General features: G+C 46.7%; 1 protein-coding gene across 1 annotated transcript in view; it reads right to left on the reverse strand.

Annotated features, from left to right (window-relative positions):
* The window catches only part of LOC143290228 (sonic hedgehog protein-like), a 113,420-nt gene extending 111,993 nt beyond the window's left edge, over positions 1-1,427 (reverse strand). Inside the window, exon 1 of the mRNA XM_076599560.1 lies at positions 1-1,427. This exon is cut by the window's left edge and continues 443 nt beyond it. The gene's annotated coding sequence lies outside the window, so the exon portion shown is untranslated.
* Between the last annotated feature and the right edge of the window lie 6,073 nt (positions 1,428-7,500).

Below are 7,500 nucleotides of genomic sequence, written 5' to 3' on the forward strand. Positions count from 1 at the left end.
TTTTTCTTCTTCTTTTCTATATGTCCGGGGCTGTTAATTTGTGTGGGGGTGTTGAAGGAGGGAAGGGTGGTGCATGGCGCTTTTGTTGCTTATTTGGGCTTTTTTTTGTTTTTGGTTTTTCTCACTGAAATACGATGGGTTTATTTTTATTTTTCTGTTTTCCCCCTTGGTCTATTTTTTCGTGTCTTTAATGATTTAAAAAAATATTTTTTATAACCTTTCCGTGTTTTTTGTTTTTCCTTCTTTTTTTCTTTGTTTTAATGTCCCTTATGTTGTTATTGTTGTTGAACGTGGATATTTGGGGAATTTGTTTAATCAATGGAAATTAGGTACAGAGGCTGTAGCTTAAAATTGTATCACTCTGATGAAGAAAATTTCAATTTAGAGTTTCTTTCTTTTTTTCTTCTTCTTTCTTTCTTTTTTTCCTTTTTTTTGTGTAAGCAAAGGTTTTACTCAGAAGATGTTGTGGCAAATTTGACAAAAAATATTTACATACTACTCTCTTTTTTTTCTTATCTATTTTATTGCCGTTAGTTTAGTGTTACACTAACAAGAGATTTATTTGTTTGTTTTCTTTGTTTTTTTTATTTCGTAGTGCACAAATCAGAAATGTCTTCACACAGTCTAAGTGGTGGGATAAGATGCAAAATATTCCACTCTTCTTTGGAGCAGAGTGAATTTTATGGTGCAGGCTTACGCACACCTCATATTTATGTCATTCACCGAAAGCCCTGTAAAAAAAATAAAATAAAAAATACACCAGAAAACGGTTGTGTTGACAGTTGAAAGGATCGGTGGGATGAGTAACGGAAAAAAACACACAAAAAAACAAAAAACGACAAAAAACCCCAGCAACCACGTGTGTTTGAATACTGTACAACTTGTGGTTCCAACAGTGTTAGAAAAGACACACGTGGGCATAGCCGTCTATACCTGGTGATAATTATAAACGACCTTACCTAGGCACCAAGAAACAAACTGAAGAACAGAAAAGAAAAAAAAATAAAATCTCCTTTCGTTGCAAAACAATGACAGCGACGTTGCCTGTTTTATGTGTCGTTTTGTGTCTGTGACAGGTCATGAAACGTTATTGGCAGGGGATTCGAATCATAACACTCGCAGTTACGGAGGCTCATAAACTCCCAAAGGTCGTCACACACACGGGATTAGCGGCGGCGCTGAAGCGAGGAGACAGGACACGCTGGCTGAAGAAGGAGAAGAAGAAGGAGGAGGAGGAGGTGGAGGAGGTGATGGTGGTGATGAAGAAGAAGAAGAGGTGATGGCGGCGATTCACAACATCCCCAACACCGAGTTATATTCACACTCCGTCCGTCTCATTCCACTCGGGCTTCACAGCCAAGGCCGGTAATCCGTTTGCCACCGCGAAAAACAAAACAAAACAAAAAAAAAAACTCCTCCCACACAAAACTTGTTTTCTTTTTACTGGGTTGTTTTGTTGTTGTTGTTGTCTCGCACGTACAGTTTTTTTCGGCAAAGATCTCTTCACAACACCTCCACACAGATAGAAAAAAAAAAAAAGAAAGAAAGAAAGAAAGAAAAAATAACCGTGAGGTGAAAAATAAAATAAAATGACCAAATCAACACTTTGAACACTTTTCACATCGCACACCGCTTCGGAAGCGAGTTCACTGAGAGGAAGAACTGTTCAAAGAAAGTTTGGAAGAAACAGTGTAAGAAATTGGAGGTGGACACTTTTTTTTATATACTCTCCTCCTTTCTTTCTTTTTTGTTTCTTTCTTCTTCTTCTTTTATATATATTTTTTTTTCTTTAAAGCCGAGTTGAAGAAGAAGACAACACAGTCTTTATATATATTTTTCTCTCTCTCTATTTTCTCTTTTTTCTTATCCTCCACCAACCAAATACAGCGAAGACTCACTCACTGACTGAGTGACAGAGTGACTGACTGTGTGACGGTGGTAGTAGTAGTAGTAGTAGTAGTAGTAGTAGTGTGTGTGTGTAAGAGAGAGAGAGAGAGGACTGTTGGGTAGTAGTAGTAGTAGTAGTAGGAAGTGAAGACAGAGGGTGTCACTCCTTCTCTCCTCACCACAGCTATTATATACGTCTCCGCCACACACTGGGTCTGGCACTCACACACACTGATGTGGAAGGCGAGGTGTGAACTGCCCTGTCCTGTCCTGCCCCCCCACCCACCCACCCCCTCTACCCACCCCCCACGCCCCTCCACCCCCACTTCTTCTCTCTCTCTCTCTCTCTCTCTCTCTCGCTCTTCGGCCACTACTGGGAGGGGGTTGAGTGAGGTAGGTAGGAGGAGGGAGGAGGTGGACTCGGAAGGGTAGGGTGGGGGTGGGGTGTGGTGGGGGGGGGGAGGGGGAGCTGGGGGACGCCTCGTGCTATGAAGATGGCAGCTCTCGCTCCCACCGTCAACACTGGTTTGTGGGGGGGTGGGGGTGGGAGGGGGTTAGGGGGGTGAGGAGGTGGGGGGTGGGGGCGTCCGGGGAGGGGGGGGGCGATAGTGGGGGAGAGGGGGTAAGGGTGGAAGGTGGGGTGTGTAGGGGTGTGGGAAGAGGGGTTAGTGGGGGTGGGCGGTGGGGGGGTGGGTAGGGGAGGGACCTAGACGTGGAATAAGGGTGAGGGGTGGGGGGGGGGAGTGTGAGTGAGGAGAGGGGTGGTGGTGGTTGGAAAGGTGGGTGGGTGGGTGGGTTGGTGGGTAGAGGAGTAGTTCGAGACAAGAGTGAGTGAAGGTGAAAGTGTTGGTGGTGGTTGTGGTGGTGTTGATGTTGGTAGTGGTGGAGGTGGTACGGGGTGGGCAGGGATATGGAGATTGTAGGTGGTGGTGGCGGTGGTGGTAGATCCTGATTCCCTCCCCTTCACTCCTACAAAGCTGTCAAGGAAAAGAGAAAGAAACAGAGAGAGAGAGAGAGAGAAACAGAGAGAGAGAGAAAGAGAGAGAACGAGAACGACACACACTTTTCTCCTCCTCCTCCTCCTCCTCCCTCCTCCCCCACCCTCACCGGTTACCCTCCCTCCTCCCTTCCTCCCTCCCTTCCTTCCTTCCTTCCTTCCTCCCTCCCTCCGCTAACCCCCAACCTCCCCCCCGACGCGGCCACCCCACCCTCTCTGTCTCTTCACCAATGAGGGGGCTGGGTCTGGCCCGTCAAGGGACCTCCTTCCCACCCTTCCCCTCCTCTCCCTGCTCTTACCCCTTGTCCTTGCTCCCACCCCCCCCGCCCCACCCCCTTACCCCCACTACCCACCACCTTCTTCTTCTTCCTCTAGCACACCCCTCTACACTACACCACCCTCCCTCTCTCTCTCTCTCCCTCTCTCTCTCCCTCTCTTTAACCTGGGCTGTGGCAGTGGATTGGTTTCCTGCGGACTCTCTCTCTCTCGCCCTCTCTCTCGCTCTCTCTCTCGCTCTCTCTCACCTGGCCCTTTGCTGTATTTGGTTGGGGGGACGGAGAGGACCTTCCAAGACAAGCTGGACACAAGGGTGGGGGGGGGGGAGGAGGACGGATGGACGGACTGTCCACACACACACACACACACACACACACACGAACCGATACCGCGCTCCTGACTCTCCCGACGACTGTTCTGGACTTCTCTCTCACTCACTCACTCACCAAGAGGGCTGGACAAAACTAGGGGTCTTGTCCCTCATCACACACACACACACACACACACACCTCGCTGCCACTGGGAAAGAAGAAAGAAAAGCTGGGCTGACAGTCAGGTGATGGCTGGTGGTGGTTGTGGTGGTGGTGGCTGGCACCTTTTTTCTTCTGCTACTGCTGGGTACTTAGTCCTCTTTTCACGGGATGAGGGTGAGCTCTATTATCTCTCTCTTTTTGTGTGTGTGTGTAGGGGGGAAGCTTACAGACGAATCCACTTGGTTTCGGAGGAACACTTTTTGAAAGAAAAAAAAAAGGGTGAAAAATTCAATTAAAAAAAAAAGAAAGGTCGGTAACACTCCAGTGATGATCTTTTTGTTGGTGAGTTTGTGAATTCTTGTTGTTGTTGTTGTTGTTGATCTTGTTGTCAGATTCGGTGATGAAGATGCTAAAAAAAAATAATAAATAAAAAAACACACGCGCACACACGCACAAAAACAGGCTCTTCTGCAGAACTCTTTCTTTCACTTTTTACTGGTGCCGGATTGTGTGTGTGTGTGTGTGTGTGTGTGTGTGTGTGTGTGTGTGTGTGTGTGTGTGTGTGTATGTGTGTGTGTGTGTGTGTGTTACCTCTCTTTCACTCTTTTCTGTTACTGTTCACCACACAGACACATGTAAAGTAAACTAAAAAAAAGAGTTTCTTTTTTTTCTTCACAGAATTTAGGTATCCATTTTGTTTTCTCCACAAACAAGTATATCTCTCTTCTTTTTTTTTTTTCCTTTTTCTTTTTATAATTCTCCTCCGACAGAACTGAGGTATCCAAGCTCTGTTGTTAAACAGAAAAAAAAGCAAATAAATACAGGACTTTGTTCTTCCTCTCGTCTCTTTATTTATTTATTTAAATTTTTTTATACTCTTCTGCTATCAGTGTGGTGGGTCAAGATGGACGATCATGAAGGACTCTCCCTACTGTCCACCAACACTACTATCATCACCACCACTACCACCACCTTTTGCACAGACACTAGTACTTCACAAGACGCACGAGGAACTTGGGGGTGGGGGGAGGGGTCCGGGGGGGGGGGGAGCCGAGGGTGGGCGGTGGGGGTGGGGGAAGGGGCAGTCTGGCTCCTGTAGAGGCTCCGAGGATGAGGAGGAGGAGGAAGAAGAGGAGGAAGAGGTAGTGGATAGGGAGCGGGTGGTGAAGGATCAGCGAACTGCAGAAAGTTTGAGGAAGGAGGGGGAGAGCAAGGGGTTGGGGGGTGAGGGGGTGAGGAGGGGTGGGGGGCGGGGTTGGTTGGTGATGGGGGCGGAGGGGTGGGAGGAGGTGGGAGGGGATGGAGTCTGACGATGTGCACACGTCCGTCCGTCCACCCGGCGCGCGCTGGCAACTGTAGCGGGGATCGATACCAAGTTACAACACCATCACCACCACCACCACCCCTTCCCAGTTCCAGTTCAGACACCCCTGGACCCCCCGGAGTCCGCACGTCAACTCTTTGCCGCCCCGCTTCTCACCGCGCTCCGGTCTCCAAAAGAAAAACAAATTTGCTTGTCAAGGCAAAGCAAAGCAAGGCAAGGCAAGGCAAGGCAAGGCGAGGCAGCGCCGACGGATCCTGCAACTGATGACTGCTGGCTACTCTCCCCTGGTCTGCTGTCCTCCTCTCTGAAGGGTTAGGAGAGATGGGGTAGGGATGAAGAAGGGTGTGGTTTTTGTTGTGGTTGTTGCTGTTGTTGTTTTTTGGGGAGTGCCGTCAGGAAACAACAAAAAACACGACGAGAAAGTCGTGGGGGGGGGGGGGGGGGGTTCCGGGGGGGCGGGGACGGGACGGGACGAAGAAGCCGAAGAAGAAGAAGAAGGAAAAACAACCAACAAAACAAAATGCTTGGTCAGGAAATTAATTCACTTGGGGGTCAGAAGCTGATGATGATGATGATGATGATGATAATGGATCGTCATCCACAAGCGAAGAAGTGGCTCATGCCCCCAAAAGATGTCCACTTTTGTTTTGTAGGTTTTGTTATTTCTGTTGTTTTTGTTGTTCTTGTTGCTGTTCTTCTTGTTGTTGTTCTCGTCGTTGCGTGGATGTTGAGTGTGGGAGAGAGAGTGAGTGAGAAAAAAAATCCAAGAAGAAGGTGGCTTCTTCCTTTCTGTCCTTCCTTCCTTTTTCTTCTTTCGTTTTATTATTATTATTATTTATTTATTTTTTTTTTTTAAATAACTAATACGCAATGTTCACTTCTTTCAGTGATCTCTCTCTCCTAATACTTCCTTCTTTTTCATCTCGCTTTCATACGGCGGCGCCGACGTTAGGAACGAACTTTTTTTTTCCTGGGGTTGGGGGTGTAGGGGGGACTGTCGGAGAGAGGCGACAGGCGGCGAGTGTCCCTGATTGTCAGTAAAATCCTCGCCGACGGACGCTAAGACACTGCGGCGGAGCTGAGGGCCCGCTCCAACCAAGCCAACCAACACTATCGGAAGGCTCACACACAGCCTGTCACTGTTTTGTTTCAGTCCGTCCCGGCTGTCCGTCCAGCAAACGAACCCACACTGACTGACCACTGACCACCTGGAGGGCTTACAACCACCACAAACCCTTCACTGTCCACCTCTCGCTTACTGAGTGATTGACTGAGTGAGTGAGTGGGTCAGCATTCGGCACCACCACCACCACCACCACACAACGGGCTCAGAAAAGTGACCGTCACAACGTACAAGGAGCAGCGGTTCACTCACCTCATGCGTCGTCGTGCACACGCTGTTTTTGATTAGTTTTGTTTTCTTTGTTTGTTTGTTTGTTTGGGGTTAATTTGTTTTTTTAGGGGGTCGGGGGTCGGGGGTGGGGTTATGACACCGTGGGCTGAAGATAGAGGATTGCAAGAAAGTGCTGTGAAGTATTTGTTTTTTCTTTCCTTTCTTTTGTTTCTTTTTTTTCTTTTTTTTAAGGATTATACTGCCGACACCTTGATATCCTTGTGTATAATTGATGACGTCTTTATTGTGCTGGCGAAGAATGTTTGTGTCTGTCCCGTACTAATAATCCAAAGCGTGGTCTGTGAGCTCTTTTCTTATCGCTTTTTTTCCCCCTCTTTCTTACTACCACAGCAAATAAATCAATGAATACACAGGGGAAAAAAACAAAAAAAACAATAGTAGACGATTATTATTTTACTTTGTTTCCTTTTTCAATGTTCTCTTTCAGTTTTGTATCTGTTTATGTAGCACACGTGGCATACTTAAAAAAAAAACCCACAAAAACAAACAACCCAAAACAAATAGTCTCAATAGTCTCTGACTAAACAAATCACATCATGGAAGAAAAAGAAAATTTCACAAGGAGAGAACGAAAATAAAACAACCCCACAGCTGGTTTATAACAGTGAAAAAAGGGACCTCCGTGATTCTGCCCCGCAACAAACTATTACAACACTGTTCACTGCTGTCTCTTGCTCCACTAAAGAAAATGGGCAATTGACCTAAAATTCTCGCAGAAATAGTATCTCTTAGAGAAAAAAACCACACAAAAAAACAACTTCAAATTACTCAAACCAAACGAGAAAACGTGTCCCCTTTCTGTAAAAAAAAAAAAATTACAAAAGGGTGTCCGGGTCAAATAAAAAATAAATTAAAAAAAAAATCCCTCGTGTGTACGTGCTTATCTCTCCTTTAATTTCTCTCCCTTGTACAGGTCTGATCAATCATCAGCCATTGATCAGGATCAGGATCAACACACACTGTCCAGCCAATCAAGATTCGAACCAACAACACGACTGGAGTGGGGGAGAATGATCAATGTAGCATAGGACGAGATGAAGAATCTGAACGACTATCGCCAGACTGCGATGAAGACAAATTATCGTTGAGCAGCACACCGCAGTTGCTGTTGATGTTGTTGTTGGTGTTG

This window comes from Babylonia areolata, chromosome 15 (genome assembly GCF_041734735.1).
Source record: "Babylonia areolata isolate BAREFJ2019XMU chromosome 15, ASM4173473v1, whole genome shotgun sequence".
Lineage (NCBI taxonomy): Eukaryota > Metazoa > Mollusca > Gastropoda > Neogastropoda > Buccinidae > Babylonia > Babylonia areolata.